Source organism: Astyanax mexicanus, unplaced genomic scaffold (genome assembly GCF_023375975.1).
Source record: "Astyanax mexicanus isolate ESR-SI-001 unplaced genomic scaffold, AstMex3_surface scaffold_87, whole genome shotgun sequence".
Lineage (NCBI taxonomy): Eukaryota > Metazoa > Chordata > Actinopteri > Characiformes > Acestrorhamphidae > Astyanax > Astyanax mexicanus.
Window position 1 is genome coordinate 20,744 of NW_026040097.1, and position 20,601 is coordinate 41,344.

Genomic DNA, 20,601 nt, shown 5'->3' on the forward strand with positions numbered 1-20,601 from the left:
TTATATCAGAGAATTCTAAAGGAAAATATCAGGAAATCTGTTCATTAACTGAATCTGAAGAGAAGGTGGGTCATCCAGCAGGACAATGACCCTAATCACACAAGTCGGTCTACTAAAGATATCTGCTCTAATTAAAATCCGGTTGTGGTGCTTTGTTGTTGCTTCACTACAGGATAAACTGAAACAATAGTGCTGCCCTCATTCTTACACTGCATTCTGTTCCATACAATTATGTTCTCAGTTTTAGCCACGCCCCCTAGAATGGACATGTTCCACGGCAAGCATTCAGTAGGTGCGGCTTTAATATTTAGCCCCCCCCCCCACACACACACACACACACACTATCATGCTAATTAGGATCCTGCTGTTTTATTTGACTCAGAAATATTGGCTGGGTTGTGGGCGGGGCCTGTGTGCACTGGGCTGCGCTGGTTTATACTGACACCTGGTGGCGAGAGCGAGTTAGCACTGAACCACAACTAACAATAAACTACACTATGTATATACTGTATTTATATACAGTGAATTTATATTAAGTTTAAAGTGAGTTTATAGTGAGTTTATAGTAGTGAGTTTAAAGTGTGTTTATTGTGCGTTTATAGTGTGTTTATATTGTGTTTAATGTGAGTTTATGGTGAGTTTATAGTGTGTTTATAGTAGTGAGTTTAAAGTGTGTTTATAGTGAGTTTAAAGTGTGTTTATGGTGAGTTTATAGTGTGTTTATAGTGAGTTTATAGTAGTGAGTTTAAAGTGAGTTTATTGTGCGTTTATAGTGTGTTTATATTGTGTTTAATGTGAGTTTATGGTGAGTTTATAGTGAGTGTGCAGATGTGGGCGGGGTGGATTCCGCTGCTGTGCTGACCAATAAAATAGATGCTGACTCGGGCAGATACTGCGGGCGCGCCGCCGGTGCATTATGGGAGTTGTAGTTTTTGAGCGCGCTCTCCCCCGCTATCCGCCGCTCCCCGCGCGCCCCCGCAGACTACAGCAGCGCGAGCGGAGCGCGCGGAGCGGAGCGGGGCTGACTGACATCACGGCGGCTGGCACTCCGCGCGCACAGAGCTGGAGTTACGAGGTGTTGTTGTTGGGAGTTCGGGATGCAGGGCGAGTCCGGGATCGTGGCGGATTATGAGGAGGAGCTTCCCCCAGAACCCAAAACCTACTACCAGCTGAAGAGCCAGCCAATCAGCAGCAGGTACACACTACACACACACACACACACATTATATACACACAATATATACACACTACACATTATATACCCAAAACACAGGATACCACTATACACTGTAAACTTACTACCAGCTGAAGAGCCAGCCAATCAGCAGCAGGTGCACACTACACAAACACACACTATATACACACACAATACATACACACTACTCATTATATACCCAAAACATTCTATACCACTATACACTGTAAACTTACTACCAGCTAAAGAGCCAGCCAATCAGCAGCAGGTACACACTACACACACACACACACACACACACACACACACACACTATATACACAATATATATATATATATATATATATATATATATATATATATATATATATATATATATATACACACAATATATACACACTATACATTATATACCCAAAATATTCTATACCACTATACACTGTAAACTTACTACCAGCTAAAGAGCCAGCCAATCAGCAGAAGGTACACACACACACACACACTGTATATACACATTATATACAAACACAAACACTCACTCTATATACATACAATATATACACACTACACACTATATACTTAGCTAAAAGCTAACAGGCTAACTGCTAACAGGCTAACCGCTAAACCAGTGTCTAGCAGCTAAATGCTGAAATCACTTGTTTAGTAGATGAAGCTTCAGAGTTTCTCACAGCGAGACGTTAGAGAAACGACCTGCAGACGTCCTGCATTCAGTTCAGTTTACCACTCTAATTCAGCACCATTTTTATAAAACATCGTAAAAATATATATTTAATATTGGTGTAAACGGTATTACCCTCGCATGCCCTGCACTCGCCCTGAGATTATATTTTTTATGCTTATATTTCTAGAACTTAATTTTCTGAATGTGATTAATATAATATGTAAATTGTAAAGTATGTTGAAATGTGTTTTTCAGCAGCTCCTCTCTCCACCACTTTACAGTGTAAAGTTTACACAGTTAATATTTAATCTGTCAATATTTAATATTTGCTGTTGTGTCGCTGCTGAGAGCCGAGCTGCTCCACGTCTTCCACACATTTTAATATTAAAATAAAACGATGGAGGATTTTATACTTTAATACATTTATATTCACTTTCACTGATATGCAGATATATCAGTATGATGTTTAGAAATATATATAAAATTATTATTAAATATTTTTCAATTGAATATATTAATAAAATATGTATGTAAAATGTATTATTAAAATTTTGATAACTGTGTTTTGATAACTGAATTTGTGTAAAAACTAGTCTTTGTTGATCTGTAGATAAACTGTATATTATATATATGTGTGTTTCTTTAAAATTAATGAATTAATCATTCTGTAGTTCTGTTGGAGATTATTATAATAATAAATTAATAGTCAGTGTTTAGTCAGAAGAATTAAAGCAGTTCTGTTTAGATCTGTTCCTTTAATTAAAGAATCCTGTAGAACTTTATTACAGTGATGTTTTAGAATTTAAATATCTGGTAGTTTTTGGTCAGTAAATGATAAAAGCTGAGCAACCTTCAGTTTTAGATTTACTTCCTTTATTCTGTACAGTGATTTGTTACCCCTGACACATGACTGGACTCGAGACTCAGCTGAGGGCGGGGCCTGTGGGGGGAGCTTTACCTTTTCTGACCCCGCCCACCATCTATTATAGCAGATTAACAGGATAACAGATATACTGTTTCCAAACAGGATAGAGGAGTATTATGTAGTTGAGTTGGGTGGAGTTATATTGTGTTGGGTGGAGTTGAGTTGTGTTGAGTTGAGTTAGATGGAGTTGTGTTGGTTGGAGTAAAGTTGATTGGTAGTTGAGTTGGTTGAGTTGGGTATGTTAAGATGAGTAGAGTTGAGTTGGATGAAGTTGAGTTGGGTGGAGTTAGGATGAGTTGGGTGGAGATTAGTAGAGTTTAGTTTGGTGGAGTTGTGTTAAGTTGTGAGGTTTCAGTTACCATAGTGACGCTGTGCTATTGTTTATTGGACGAGGCTGGTCAGCACACAGTCGCTGCTCTGTTCTCCACAGCGGGTCTCCGTCTCGGTTCTAGATAAACTGGAACTGATTTTGTTTTTTCCGTCTGGACTCGCTTTATAACTCAATTCATAACTAAACCAATTTCTTCATTACTGAGATGTGATTACTGCGCTGCTTCTCCAGCGCAGAGCTCAGACTTTTACTCACCCAGAAAACACTGCAGTCTTCCACACACTGCTGACCCACACATGCAAATGCACACGCAGCTCATCCACTTACACTGCTAATAATACAGGACCCTCTGAAACTGGGGATAAGGGGTGTGTGTGTCGTGTGCGGGAGGGGTGGTAGTTGAGCAGTGTGAGGGAGGTGCGGTAGTTGAGCGGTGTATGGGAGGTGCGGTAGTTTAGCTGTGTGTATTGGTGTGAGGGAGGTGCGGTAGTTCAGCGGTGTGTATTGGTGTGAGGGAGGTGCGGTAGTTAAGCGGTGTGTATTGGTGTGAGGGAGGTGCGGTAGTTAAGCGGTGTGTATTGGTGTGAGGGAGGTGCGGTAATTAAGCGGTGTGTATTGGTGTGAGGGAGGTGCGGTAGTTAAGCGGTGTGTATTGGTGTGAGGGAGGTGCGGTAGTTAAGCGGTGTGTATTGGTGTGAGGGAGGTGCGGTAATTAAGCGGTGTGTATTGGTGTGAGGGAGGTGCGGTAGTTAAGCGGTGTGTATTGGTGTGAGGGAGGTGCGGTAGTTAAGCGGTGTGTATTGGTGTGAGGGAGGTGCGGTAGTTAAGCGGTGTTTATTGGTGTGAGGGAGGTGCGGTAATTAAGCGGTGTGTATTGGTGTGAGGGAGGTGCGGTAGTTAAGCGGTGTGTATTGGTGTGAGGGAGGTGCGGTAGTTAAGCGGTGTGTATTGGTGTGAGGGAAGTGCGGTAGTTAAGCGGTGTGTATTGGTGTGAGGGAGGTGCGGTAGTTAAGCGGTGTGTATTGGTGTGAGGGAGGTGCGGTAGTTAAGCGGTGTGTATTGGTGTGAGGGAGGTGCGGTAATTAAGCGGTGTGTATTGGTGTGAGGGAGGTGCGGTAGTTAAGCGGTGTGTATTGGTGTGAGGGAGGTGCGGTAGTTAAGCGGTGTGTATTGGTGTGAGGGAGGTGCGGTAATTAAGCGGTGTGTATTGGTGTGAGGGAGGTGCGGTAGTTAAGCGGTGTGTATTGGTGTGAGGGAGGTGCGGTAGTTAAGCGGTGTGTATTGGTGTGAGGGAGGTGCGGTAGTTAAGCGGTGTGTTTGAGTGCCAGACAGAGCTGTATTTAGCGCAGCGTCTCGGGCAGCTGTAGACGGTATGAGGTGTAAATGAGGAGCAATGAGGACATTTACAGCAGCAGCACCAATATACAGAACAGCTGACTTTATTCATGAGTTTATAGTGAAAAACTTTTCTGTAACTAAAAGGAGGATCTAGTACCTGTTGGTTCCTCTATGCTGGATATAAGACGAGATTGAGAGGGTTGGGTTCGGAGGTTCTACAGGTTCTGAATGGATCCTGCAGCATATTTACCCACAGATGTTGCTACAGCTGGGCCTGTAGATCCTGTAGCTCTACACTTGTAGGTTGAAGCTGAAGCTGAGTCCCAGCTGCTCCATAAATGCTGGATTGCTGCTATCAGCTGGAAGTTCTGCAGGACAGAAAGCAGCAACACATGTATCTGCAGGATGTTCTGCACAGATCACTGAGATCACTGTTAGTGTTCCTCCTATCACTACTAGGAGTGACCGACTCTCACTGTATGAGATTCTCCTCAGATCATTAATCACTCCAGCAGTTTACGGTGTGAACTCTTCAGTCCAGGACAAAGGCAGGACTCAGGTTGAACATATTGTTTCTCTCAGACCAGTGATGCACTTCCTCTTGCAGTCTGTTAACTGGGCAAAATGAAAGTCAGTGTCCTGTAGGGGCATATGCAGAGGTCCTGATCTCTCACCATGAGGTACACTACCCAGCAGGAGAGCTTTTTTAGTAGAGCAGTGGGAGAAGCACTTTTACGCCCTCTTGTGGTTAAAGTTAATATCTTATCAGACCATGTCTGTAATCATTTGCATATCTGCCACAGACGGAACTGTAAGCTGAGTTTGCAGTGATCTGGGTGTGTTTTTTCTAGTGAATGAGTGTAATGTGGCAGATATGTAAACAGCTAATCAGAACTATTACAGTCAGTCTGATGAGTAACATTTCATCACATGTTCAAACTTACTCACAGTTCTGCATTCTGCACTGTTAGAACAGGACACTGCAGTGGGTCTGAGTTTAAGATTTAATTCAATTTAGTAAGAATGAGAAGATTAACAAAGAAAGGTAGTTAGTAATATTTTACCAACAGCAGTATAAAAATATTTGTAAGGGCAAAGTTTTTGTTTCTGTTCAGGAGAACCAAACATACTCTCCCACATAAACTCCGCCCGCTCTAAAAGTGTCTCATAACTCAGACTTAAATTAGATTTAATGTGTTGCTTATACTCATGCAGAGGTCAGAGCTGTACTGTTTACCCGGTTTTACTCTGTATACTCTATACCCAATACTCTATACTCGTTACTCTACATAATACCCTATATACAGAACTATACAAAATAATAAACACACTTTACATAATACCCTATATACAGAACTATACACTGCTCTATAAACTATATATAACACCATATATACAGAACTATACACTGCTCTACACACTTTACATTATACCCTGTATACAGAACTATACATTGCTCTAAAAACTGTTACACCCTGTAAACATAACTATACACTGCTGTGTATAAAATTGCATTGCTTTTTATATATATATATATATATATATATATATATATATATATATATATATATATATATATATATATATATATATATATATGCACATCAAGTATTATATGTACATACTGAAAAATATATAGTATTAGTCCTTTGCTACACACTGTGTACATATGTAGCATTTGTAGAGTGTAGTGTATTTTTACTGGGTTTAGCATACAGTGTGAATACTACATAGTGCATATAGTATGTAGAGTGTAGTGTATGTAGAATATATTGAATATATAAGAATATATAGAGTAATCTGTGTCATGCTATATGATACTCTGTATATCTCATATTGTTATGATTTATTTATTGAAATCAGACTGTATGAAAAAAAACGTATATTATCATATAGCACGTCATCATTTCTGATGATGATGATATGTTACAGGTATGTTAATACCTCATGGGAAATTCTGCATAGTGATAAGTTGTAGGTTTGGTTGATGGAATGAATTGTACGTTCTTCTCAGTACTAGACAACTAACACCCAGGCCACTTTATCAGAAACCCCTCCCATGCAGCTCCGCACCTGCTGGTGTTTAGTGTTTTAGACACCCTCTAGTCCTTCAACCAAAAGTATATACACTATATAACTAAACAAATATATGCTATATAACTAAACAGATATACACTATATAACCAAAATTATAAACACCATATCACTGTGTGTATGTATAGTGTTTAGGTAATGCAGTGTGTTTAAGTGTTATGTGTTATATGTTTATGTTGTGTGAATGTGGTGACGGTGTTGGTGAGGTGGGGGGGGTGGTGTAATGGTCTGAGTGGGGCGGGTGTCGGGGGTGTATTTTTAGGCGGATCATGTACTGAGTCACATTTTACTCTTCCTGTTTTCTTAAAGTTATACTTCAGTAAAGTTGAGTGGCGATAAATTGTACTGTATTGTTTTGTTATAATTTTTTTAATCTTCTTGTGACATTTGGGGTGGTGTGTACAGTATGTATAGTGTACAGTGTGTATGCGGTATGTATAGTGTACAGTGTGTATGCGGTATGTATAGTGTACAGTGTGTATGCTGTATGTATAGTGTACAGTGTGTATGCTGTATGTATAGTGTACAGTGTGTATGCCGTATGTAGAGTGTACAGTGTGTATGCTGTATGTATAGTGTACAGTGTGTATGCTGTATGTATAGTGTACAGTGTGTATGCCGTATGTAGAGTGTACAGTGTGTATGCGGTATGTATAGTGTACAGTGTGTATGCGGTATGTATAGTGTACAGTGTGTATGCTGTATGTATAGTGTACAGTGTGTATGCGGTATGTATAGTGTACAGTGTGTATGCGGTATGTATAGTGTACAGTGTGTATGCGGTATGTATAGTGTACAGTGTGTATGCGGTATGTATAGTGTACAGTGTGTATGCTGTATGTATAGTGTACAGTGTGTATGCCGTATGTAGAGTGTACAGTGTGTATGCGGTATGTATAGTGTACAGTGTGTATGCGGTATGTATAGTGTACAGTGTGTATGCGGTATGTATAGTGTACAGTGTGTATGCTGTATGTATAGTGTACAGTGTGTATGCGGTATGTATAGTGTACAGTGTGTATGCGGTATGTATAGTGTACAGTGTGTATGCGGTATGTATAGTGTACAGTGTGTATGCGGTATGTATAGTGTACAGTGTGTATGCTGTATGTATAGTGTACAGTGTGTATGCCGTATGTAGAGTGTACAGTGTGTATGCGGTATGTATAGTGTACAGTGTGTATGCGGTATGTATAGTGTACAGTGTGTATGCGGTATGTATAGTGTACAGTGTGTATGCTGTATGTATAGTGTACAGTGTGTATGCGGTATGTATAGTGTACAGTGTGTATGCTGTATGTATAGTGTACAGTGTGTATGCGGTATGTATAGTGTACAGTGTGTATGCGGTATGTATAGTGTACAGTGTGTATGCTGTATGTAGAGTGTACAGCAGTGGCGGATGCTGGTCTTTCAAGGAGGGGAAGCTCAATTTCGGCCTACATCTTAACATATGTAGTTTTATTTCTACGTAAATTCTACTCTCCCTGAGATTATCTGAGATACAAAAAAAGACACTATGACATGAATAAACATAAAATGATCAGTAAAAAAAACATTACGCAAAATCTTTAAAGTTGGTGAAGGAAAAAATGCAGGTAAATTTATTTCCTTTTTGGGCAGTTTTAATTTCCTTAAATAATCCCTTTATTAATGTAAATTATTTAAATTATTTAAATTATTTTTAATGATAACACAATACTTACTACTGGCCCCTGTTCATTTATGTCCTGAGATAGTTTCATCAAGAGGAATGGCCATCAGTACATTTTATTTGTTACAGCACTTCCAGTCAGCCAGCTCACTTTATCAAACCAGAGCAGCTGAAAATACCTGTTACTTTTCCCACCTTTTACACCAAATTAATCTGAGCAGTTGATCTGTCCTGCTGCTGTTTAACTCGAAGTTTTTCTTCGTAAGGAAGACTATCAAATGGCTTCTCCAAAATCCGTCCACGCTGAGCGTCCGATGGGCGGGACAAAGCCCAGCGTTTATCCAATGACTCGTCTGGTTTGGCCGCGCGCTTTGCTCCGCTATTGAAGTCTGTGCACTGTTTAAAGCAGCGCTGTGAAGCTGCGGGAATGAGTGAGAGGAAAGCCGCGGCGTTACCAGTGATAAGAAGCTGATTCTGAACTAAGTTCAGCGCGGTGTAGCGCATATTTAATCAGTGACATGTACACACAACAGTATATATTTAATCACTTATTTTTTTACATTTTAGGGGAAGCTGAGCTTCCCTTGCAGTCTTAGAGCAATCGCCACTGGTGTACGGTGTATAAGCAGTATGTATAGTGTACATTGAGTATGCACTATGTATAGTGTACAGTGTGTATGCGGTATGTATAGTGTACAGTGTGTATGCGGTATGTATAGTGTACATTGAGTATGCGCTATGTATAGTGTACAGTGTGTATGCGGTATGTATAGTGTACAGTGTGTATGCGGTATGTATAGTGTACAGTGTGTATGCGGTATGTATAGTGTACATTGAGTATGCGCTATGTATAGTGTACAGTGTGTATGCGGTATGTATAGTGTACAGTGTGTATGCGGTATGTATAGTGTACAGTGTGTATGCGGTATGTATAGTGGACAGTGTATAAGCAGTATCTATAGTGTACAGTGTATAAGCAGTATCTATAGTGTACAGTGTATAAGCAGTATGTATAGTGTACAGTGTATAAGCAGTATCTATAGTGTACAGTGTATAAGCAGTATCTATAGTGTACAGTGTGTATGCGGTATGTATAGTGGACAGTGTATAAGCAGTATCTATAGTGTACAGTGTATATGCAGTATCTATAGTGTACAGTGTATATGCAGTATGTAAAGTGTACAGTGTATATGCAGTATGTATAGTGTACAGTGTATATGCAGTATGTATAGTGTACAGTGTATATGCAGTATGTATAGTGTACAGTGTATAAGCAGTATCTATAGTGTACAGTGTATATGCAGTATGTATAGTGTACAGTGTGTATGCGGTATGTATAGTGTACAGTGTGCATGCGGTATGTATAGTGGACAGTGTGTATGCGGTATGTATAGTGTACAGTGTGTATGCGGTATGTATAGTGTACAGTGTGTATGCTGTATGTATAGTGTACAGTGTGTATGCGGTATGTATAGTGTACAGTGTGTATGCGGTATGTATAGTGTACAGTGTGTATGCGGTATGTATAGTGTACAGTGTGTATGCGGTATGTATAGTGTACAGTGTGTATGCTGTATGTATAGTGTACAGTGTGTATGCCGTATGTAGAGTGTACAGTGTGTATGCGGTATGTATAGTGTACAGTGTGTATGCGGTATGTATAGTGTACAGTGTGTATGCGGTATGTATAGTGTACAGTGTGTATGCTGTATGTATAGTGTACAGTGTGTATGCGGTATGTATAGTGTACAGTGTGTATGCGGTATGTATAGTGTACAGTGTGTATGCGGTATGTATAGTGTACAGTGTGTATGCGGTATGTATAGTGTACAGTGTGTATGCTGTATGTATAGTGTACAGTGTGTATGCCGTATGTAGAGTGTACAGTGTGTATGCGGTATGTATAGTGTACAGTGTGTATGCGGTATGTATAGTGTACAGTGTGTATGCGGTATGTATAGTGTACAGTGTGTATGCTGTATGTATAGTGTACAGTGTGTATGCGGTATGTATAGTGTACAGTGTGTATGCGGTATGTATAGTGTACAGTGTGTATGCGGTATGTATAGTGTACAGTGTGTATGCGGTATGTATAGTGTACAGTGTGTATGCGGTATGTATAGTGTACAGTGTGTATGCGGTATGTATAGTGTACAGTGTGTATGCTGTATGTATAGTGTACAGTGTGTATGCGGTATGTATAGTGTACAGTGTGTATGCGGTATGTATAGTGTACAGTGTGTATGCGGTATGTATAGTGTACAGTGTGTATGCGGTATGTATAGTGTACAGTGTGTATGCTGTATGTATAGTGTACAGTGTGTATGCGGTATGTATAGTGTACAGTGTGTATGCGGTATGTATAGTGTACAGTGTGTATGCGGTATGTATAGTGTACAGTGTGTATGCGGTATGTATAGTGTACAGTGTGTATGCTGTATGTATAGTGTACAGTGTGTATGCGGTATGTATAGTGTACAGTGTGTATGCTGTATGTAGAGTGTACAGTGTGTATGCGGTATGTATAGTGTACAGTGTGTATGCTGTATGTATAGTGTACAGTGTGTATGCTGTATGTATAGTGTACAGTGTGTATGCGGTATGTATAGTGTACAGTGTGTATGCAGTATGTATAGTGTACAGTGTGTATGCTGTATGTATAGTGTACAGTGTGTATGCGGTATGTATAGTGTACAGTGTGTATGCGGTATGTATAGTGTACAGTGTGTATGCTGTATGTATAGTGTACAGTGTGTATGCGGTATGTATAGTGTACAGTGTGTATGCTGTATGTATAGTGTACAGCAGTGGCGGATGCTGGTCTTTCAAGGAGGGGAAGCTCAATTTCGGCCTACATCTTAACATATGTAGTTTTATTTCTACGTAAATTCTACTCTCCCTGAGATTATCTGAGATACAAAAAAAGACACTATGACATGAATAAACATAAAATGATCAGTAAAAAAAACATTACGCAAAATCTTTAAAGTTGGTGAAGGAAAAAATGCAGGTAAATTTATTTCCTTTTTGGGCAGTTTTAATTTCCTTAAATAATCCCTTTATTAATGTAAATTATTTAAATTATTTTTAATGATAACACAATACTTACTACTGGCCCCTGTTCATTTATGTCCTGAGATAGTTTCATCAAGAGGAATGGCCATCAGTACATTTTATTTGTTACAGCACTTCCAGTCAGCCAGCTCACTTTATCAAACCAGAGCAGCTGAAAATACCTGTTACTTTTCCCACCTTTTACACCAAATTAATCTGAGCAGTTGATCTGCCCTGCTGCTGTTTAACTCTTACATTTTTCTTCGTAAGGAAGACTATCAAATGGCTTCTCCAAAATCCGTCCACGCTGAGCGTCCGATGGGCGGGACAAAGCCCAGCGTTTATCCAATGACTCGTCTGGTTTGGCCGCGCGCTTTGCTCCGCTATTGAAGTCTGTGCACTGTTTAAAGCAGCGCTGTGAAGCTGCGGGAATGAGTGAGAGGAAAGCCGCGGTGTTACCAGTGATAAGAAGCTGATTCTGAACTAAGTTCAGCGCGGTGTAGCGCATATTTAATCAGTGACATGTACACACAACAGTATATATTTAATCACTTATTTTTTTACATTTTAGGGGAAGCTGAGCTTCCCTTGCAGTCTTAGAGCAATCGCCACTGGTGTACGGTGTATAAGCAGTATGTATAGTGTACATTGAGTATGCACTATGTATAGTGTACAGTGTGTATGCGGTATGTATAGTGTACAGTGTGTATGCGGTATGTATAGTGTACATTGAGTATGCGCTATGTATAGTGTACAGTGTGTATGCGGTATGTATAGTGTACAGTGTGTATGCGGTATGTATAGTGTACAGTGTGTATGCGGTATGTATAGTGTACATTGAGTATGCGCTATGTATAGTGGACAGTGTATAAGCAGTATCTATAGTGTACAGTGTATAAGCAGTATCTATAGTGTACAGTGTATAAGCAGTATGTATAGTGTACAGTGTATATGCAGTATGTATAGTGTACAGTGTATAAGCAGTATCTATAGTGTACAGTGTATATGCAGTATGTATAGTGTACAGTGTGTATGCGGTATGTATAGTGTACAGTGTGTATGCGGTATGTATAGTGTACAGTGTATAAGCAGTATGTATAGTGTACAGTGTGTATGCGGTATGTATAGTGTACAGTGTATATGCAGTATGTATAGTGTACAGTGTATAAGCAGTATGTATAGTGTACAGTGTATAAGCAGTATCTATAGTGTACAGTGTATAAGCAGTATCTATAGTGGACAGTGTATAAGCAGTATCTATAGTGTACAGTGTATAAGCAGTATCTATAGTGTACAGTGTATAAGCAGTATGTATAGTGTACAGTGTATAAGCAGTATCTATAGTGTACAGTGTATAAGCAGTATCTATAGTGTACAGTGTGTATGCGGTATGTATAGTGGACAGTGTATAAGCAGTATCTATAGTGTACAGTGTATATGCAGTATGTAAAGTGTACAGTGTATATGCAGTATGTATAGTGTACAGTGTATATGCAGTATGTATAGTGTACAGTGTATATGCAGTATGTATAGTGTACAGTGTATAAGCAGTATCTATAGTGTACAGTGTATATGCAGTATGTATAGTGTACAGTGTGTATGCGGTATGTATAGTGTACAGTGTGTATGCGGTATGTATAGTGGACAGTGTATAAGCAGTATCTATAGTGTACAGTGTATATGCGGTATGTATAGTGTACAGTGTATATGCAGTATGTATAGTGTACAGTGTATAAGCAGTATCTATAGTGTACAGTGTATATGCAGTATGTATAGTGTACAGTGTGACGGTGTAGGGGCGTGGCGTGGTGCCGCTGTCGGTGTTGGTGACGTGTTCTCACCGCGGACAGATTTAGCTTTGTTATCTCGCTCTGATCTTCTCTGAAACAGGATTGCTGAATTCAGAGCAGAGTGACGCGTCTCACACCCAGCCTCACTCCCAGCTGCTCACTCACACTTGTTCACCGTCACTCACACTCGCACACTCTCGCTCAGCTCCGGTCAGAGCCGGGGGAGGACCGGCCGACTCCCTGCAGCATCACCGCTCTCATAAAACCGGCGGATGTGGAGTAAAGTTTAACACTGCAGATTAATGACCAACGAGAGGAGGTAAGATCACATCGCCGCCGCTCTCACAACCACCACGTTATCATTATCATCACATCTCTACATTACCTTTACCATCATCATCACATCTCTACATTACCTTTACCATCATCATCACATCTCTACATTACCTTTATCATCATCATTACATCTCTACATTACCTTTACCATCATCATCACATCTCTACATTACCTTTATCATTATCATTACATCTCTACATTACCTTTATCATCATCACATCTCTACATTACCTTTATCATCATCATCACATCTCTACATTACCTTTATCATCATCACATCTCTACATTACCTTTATCATCATCATTACATCTCTACATTACCTTTATCATCATCATTACATCTCTACATTACCTTTACCATCATCATCACATCTCTACATTACCTTTATCATCATCATTACATCTCTACATTACCTTTATCATCATCATTACATCTCTACATTACCTTTATCATCATCATTACATCTCTACATTACCTTTATCATCATCAATACATCTCTACATTACCTTTACCATCATCATCACATCTCTACATTACCTTTATCATCATCATTACATCTCTACATTACCTTTATCATCATCATTACATCTCTACATTACCTTTATCATCATCATTACATCTCTACATTACCTTTATCATCATCATTACATCTCTACATTACCTTTATCATCATCAATACATCTCTACATTACCTTTATCATCATCATTACATCTCTACATTACCTTTATCATCATCATTACATCTCTACATTACCTTTATCATCATCAATACATCTCTACATTACCTTTATCATCATCATCACATCTCTACATTACCTTTATCATCATTACATCTCTACATTACCTTTATCATCATCATTACATCTCTACATTACCTTTATCATCATCATCATCACATCTTTACATTACCTTTATCATCATCATTACATCTCTACATTACCTTTATCATCATCACATCTTTACATTACCTTTATCATCATCACATCTCTACATTACCTTTATCATCATCATCACATCTCTACATTACCTTTATCATTATCATCACATCTCTACATTACCTTTATCATTATCATCACATCTTTACATTACCTTTATCATCATCATCACATCTCTACATTACCTTTACCATCATCATTACATCTCTACATTACCTTTATCATCATCATTACATCTCTACATTACCTTTATCATCATCATTACATCTTTACATTACCTTTATCATCATCATTACATCTCTACATTACCTTTATAATCATCACATCTTTACATTACCTTTATCATCATCATCACATCTCTACATTACCTTTATCATCATCATTACATCTCTACATTACCTTTACCATCATCATTTCATCTCTACATTACCTTTATCATCATCATTACATCTCTACATTACCTTTATCATCATCATTACATCTCTACATTACCTTTATCATCATCATTACATCTCTACATTACCTTTACCATCATCATCACATCTCTACATTACCTTTATCATCATCATCACATCTCTACATTACCTTTATCATCATTACATCTCTACATTACCTTTATCATCATCATTACATCTCTACATTACCTTTATCATCATCATCATCACATCTTTACATTACCTTTATCATCATCATTACATCTCTACATTACCTTTATAATCATCACATCTTTACATTACCTTTATCATCATCATCACATCTCTACATTACCTTTATCATCATCATTACATCTCTACATTACCTTTATCATCATCATTACATCTCTACATTACCTTTATCATCATCATTACATCTCTACATTACCTTTATCATCATCATTACATCTCTACATTACCTTTATAATCATCACATCTTTACATTACCTTTATCATCATCATCACATCTCTACATTACCTTTATAATCATCACATCTTTACATTACCTTTATCATCATCATCACATCTCTACATTACCTTTATCATCATCATCACATCTCTACATTACCTTTATAATCATCACATCTCTACATTACCTTTATAATCATCACATCTTTACATTACCTTTATCATCATCATTACATCTCTACATTACCTTTATCATCATCATTACATCTCTGCATTACCTTTATCACTACATTATCATCACATCTCTAAATTACTATTATCTCTACGTAATCGTCACATCTCTACACTACTATTATCTCTACATAATCATCACATCTCTACATTACCTTTATCATCATCATTACATCTGTACATTACCTTTATCACTACATTATCATCACATCTCTACATTACCTTTATGTCTACATTATCATCACATCTTTATCAGATATAGTTGTTTCCTTATTCTGAATGTTTGTATGTTTGTGTAAGTGTTAGTGTGGGTATGAGTCTGGGTTTGCCGGTTATCAGCAGAACAGTGTCTTGTCTGACTGGATTGAGCCGAGTATAAAGTTTGGCTGAGGGGGGATAATTATGATTATGATAATGGGTGGGGATGTTTTTCAGGAGTTGGGCTCCGCCCATTGGTTCTAGTGAAAGGAGATCTTAGTGCTACAGCAGATCAAGAGTTTCTGGTGCTTATTCTCCCAAATTTGTACTGAATTACACTGAACTACACGTTATGGCACTAAACTAAATACTAATACTGTACTGTATGACATCTGATTGTGTTTCTCCCCCCCAATGAAGGTGTGGGTCAGGTTGGTGGTTCTGATGATGGTCTGCTGTGATACAGACTGACCCCTGGCTTCGTAGTGGAAGTCAGTGTGGTCTGTAGTGAAGGTCAGTGTGGTCTTTAGTGGAGGTCAGTGTGGTCTGTAGTGGAGGTCAGTGTGGTCTGTAGTGGAGGTCAGTGTGGTCTGTAGTGAAGGTCAGTGTGGTCTGTAGTGGAGGTCAGTGTGGTCTGTACTGGAGGTCAGTGTGGTCTGTAGTGGAGGTCAGTGTGGTCTGTAGTGGAGGTCAGTGTGGTCTTTAGTGGAGGTCAGTGTGGTCTGTAGTGAAGGTCAGTGTGGTCTGTAGTGGAGGTCAGTGTGGTCTGTAGTGGAGGTCAGTGTGGTCTGTAGTGGAGGTCAGTGTGGTCTGTAGTGGAGGTCAGTGTGGTCTGTAGTGGAGGTCAGTGTGGTCTGTAGTGGAGGTCAGTGTGGTCTGTAGTGGAAGTCAGTGTGGTCTGTAGTGAAGGTCAGTGTGGTCTTTAGTGGAGGTCAGTGTGGTCTGTAGTGGAGGTCAGTGTGGTCTGTAGTGGAGGTCAGTGTGGTCTGTAGTGGAGGTCAGTGTGGTCTTTAGTGGAGGTCAGTGTGGTCTGTAGTGAAGGTCAGTGTGGTCTGTAGTGGAGGTCAGTGTGGTCTGTAGTGGAGGTCAGTGTGGTCTGTAGTGGAGGTCAGTGTGGTCTTTAGTGGAGGTCAGTGTGGTCTGTAGTGGAGGTCAGTGTGGTCTGTAGTGGAGGTCAGTGTGGTCTGTAGTGGAGGTCAGTGTGGTCTGTAGTGGAGGTCAGTGTGGTCTGTAGTGGAGGTCAGTGTGGTCTGTAGTGGAGGTCAGTGTGGTCTGTAGTGAAGGTCAGTGTGGTCTGTAGTGGAGGTCAGTGTGGTCTGTAGTGAAGGTCAGTGTGGTCTGTAGTGGAGGTCAGTGTGGTCTGTAGTGAAGGTCAGTGTGGTCTGTAGTGGTGAATAAGGTCACTGTGATACAGACTGACCCCTGGTGGAGGTCTGCTGGGCGGTGTGTAAACAGTAGGATGGTATTAGGGATGGCAGTGATCTGGAGAATGTGTAAACCCTCAGTGCTCTCAGGCTCTGGCCCCATTATCCCGAGGCAGCCGGGCTAATCAGTGCGATTACTGCACAGCTGGATTGGCCGGCGGTCCAGCTGGGGGTGGTGGGTGTGTGGGGCGGTGGGGCGGTGGTCCGGCGGCGGCTTCATCAAAAGGATCGGCGGCTCAGAGACGGCCGGAGCTCTGCAGTGTTTTGGTTCCGTCTGGAGCATAAAGTTTGCTAACTCAGCCGAAAGTGAGCAGGAAGGAGGATGCGGCAGATCCTGCTCTGACTGATCTAAAGGTGGCGATGAAACATCAGAATGAATTAAATTACATCTGATCTGATCTTTTTAACTCAGGGCATTTCTGAGAGAGGGCCGGAATGGCCTTTTTAAAAACCATGCTGGGCATGAAGGTGCGGTTGGAGACGTGGTTGCAGGATGTTCTGGTAAAAGCTTGATGGGGTTGGGCACAGAGGGGTCACTGGGGTGAAGGTGTAGTAGTGAAGGTGCGGTTGGTGTAAAGGATTTGAAAATATAAACGTATAACCGTATCACAGTATGGATGATATACTGTTACATTGTCCACTCCTGTCCCCCAGTTTATATATTGTGTATTTACTGTGTTCTTAATAATAATAATAATAATAATAATAATAATAATAATAATAATAAACCAAAATAAGCTAATTAAATTGGACAGTGATAAAAAATGATGCATAATTAATCAGTTCCTGCTGAGATGTTCCTGTGAACCCTGAGGAAACTATATTTAGACGTGAGACTCGTTAAAAAGCTGCCAGCAGAAATATTACAGAAATAAAAACTATAATTCATTTAAATACTGATTCCAACCCAACTCAGTAATTCACTTATTTAGCAACTAACTGTCTCTCTGTCTCTCTCTCTTTCTGTCTGTCTCTCTGTCTCTCTTTCTGTCTGTCTCTCTGTTTCTCTCTCTCTCTGTCTCTCTGTTTCTCTTTAACTCTCTCTCTCTGTCTCTGTCTCTCTGTCTGTCTCTCTCTCTCTCTCTCTCTCTCTCTCTCTCTCTCACTCTGTCTCTCTCTGTCTGTCTGTCTCTCAGTAGTCCGGTTGATCATGGGGCGAGTCGGTCGGCGGTGGGTTCGAGGACATTGCTTAGGCAGCAGTTGATGCGGGAGCAGTTAGAGGAGGAGGAGCGGAGGGAGGAGCAACAGCGCCGGCAGGACCCGCCCTACGCCCACCAAGTCCCCGCCCACAGCGCTGCCATCAACGTCAACACCATGCCCACTGCCACACACGTGCCCATGGAGGTGCTGAGGGTAAGTCCGTCCTTCACCTGCTTCACCCGCTTTACCTTCACCTACTTCACCCGCTTCACCTGCTTCATCTGCTTTACCTTCACCTGCTTCACCTGCTTCATCTGCTTTACCTTCACCTACTTCACCTGCTTCATCTGCTTTACCTTCACCTGCTTCACCTGCTTCATCTGCTTTACCTTCACCTGCTTCACCTGCTTCATCTGCTTTACCTTCACCTACTTCACCCGTTTCACCTGCTTCACCTGCTTTACCCGCTTTACATTGACCTGCTTCACCTGCTTTACCTTCACCTGCTTCACCTTCACCTGCTTCACCTGCTTTACCCGCTTTACCTTGACCTGCTTCACCTGCTTTACCTTCACCTACTTCACCCGCTTCACCTGCTTTACCTTCACCTGCTTCACCTGCTTCACCTGCTTTACCTTCACCTGCTTCACCTGCTTTACCCGCTTTACCTTCACCTACTTCACCCGCTTCACCTGCTTTACCTTCACCTGCTTCACCTGCTTCACCCGCTTTACCTTCACCTACTTCACCCGCTTCACCTGCTTTATCTTCACCTGCTTCACCTGCTTCACCCGCTTTACCTTCACCTACTTCACCCGCTTCACCTGCTTTACCTTCACCTGCTTCACCTGCTTTACCCGCTTTACCTTCACCTACTTCACCCGCTTCACCTGCTTTACCCGCTTTACCTTCACCTACTTCACCCGCTTCACCTTCACCTACTTCACCCGCTTCACCTGCTTTATCCGCTTCACCTTCACCTACTTCACCCGCTTCACCTTCACCTACTTCACCCGCTTCACCTGCTTCACCTGCTTTACCCGCTTTACCTTCACCTACTTCACCCGCTTCACCTGCTTCACCTGCTTTATCCGCTTCACCTTCACCTACTTCACCCGCTTCACCCACTTCACCTGCTTCACCTGCTTTACCCGCTTTACCTTCACCTACCTCACCCGTTTCACCTACTTCACCCGCTTTACCCGCTTCACCTACTTCACCCGCTTCACCTTCACCTACTTCACCCGCTTCACCTGCTTCACCTGCTTTACCCGCTTTACCTTCACCTACTTCACCCGCTTCACCTGCTTCACCTGCTTTATCCGCTTCACCTTCACCTACTTCACCCGCTTCACCCACTTCACCTGCTTCACCTGCTTTACCCGCTTTACCTTCACCTACCTCACCCGTTTCACCTACTTCACCTACTTCACCCGCTTCACCTGCTTCACCCGCCTTACCTGCTTCACCTGCTTAACCCGCTTTACCTTCACCAACTTCACCCGTTTCACCTGCTTCACCTGCTTAACCCACTTCACCTTCACCTACTTCACTCCCTTCACCTACTTCACTCCCTTCACCTGCTTCACCCGCCTTACCTGCTTCACCTGCTTAACCCGCTTTACCTTCTCCTACTTCACCCGCTTCACCTGCTTAACCCGCCTTACCTGCTTCACCTGCTTAACCCGCTTTACCTTCTCCTACTTCACCCGTTTCACCTGCTTCACCTGCTTAACCCACTTCACCTTCACCTACTTCACCTGCTTCACCTGCTTCACCCGCCTTACCTGCTTCACCTGCTTAACCCGCTTTACCTTCTCCTACTTCACCCGCTTCACCTGCTTAACCCGCTTTCCCTTCATTCTCTTCTCCCGCTTCATCTACTTCACCTGCTTTATCTGCTTCACCTTCACCTACACCTACTTCACCCACTTCACCTGCTTCACATGCTTCACCCATTTCACCTGCTTCACCTGCTTTACCCACTTTACCTTCATTCGCTTCTCCTGCTTCACCTACTTCACCTGCTTCACCTGCTTTACCCACTTTACCTTCATTCGCTTCTCCTGCTTCACCTGCTTCACCTACTTCACCCGCTTCACCTGCTTTACCCACTTCACCTGATTCACCAGCTTCACCCGCTTCACCTGCTTTACCCACTTCACCTGATTCACCAGCTTCACCTGCTTCACCTACTTCACCCGCTTCACCTGCTTTACCCGCTTCACCTTATTCACCCGCTTCACCTGCTTCACCCGCTTTACCTTCATTCGCTTCACCTGCTTCACTTTACCTTTCAAAGAAGGTTTAAAGTCGGTTGTTGCCTTCTTTGAACTGTTGGTTCTTGATTGGAGTATAGCCGGCAGCTATACTGTTCCTCTACTGTTCCTG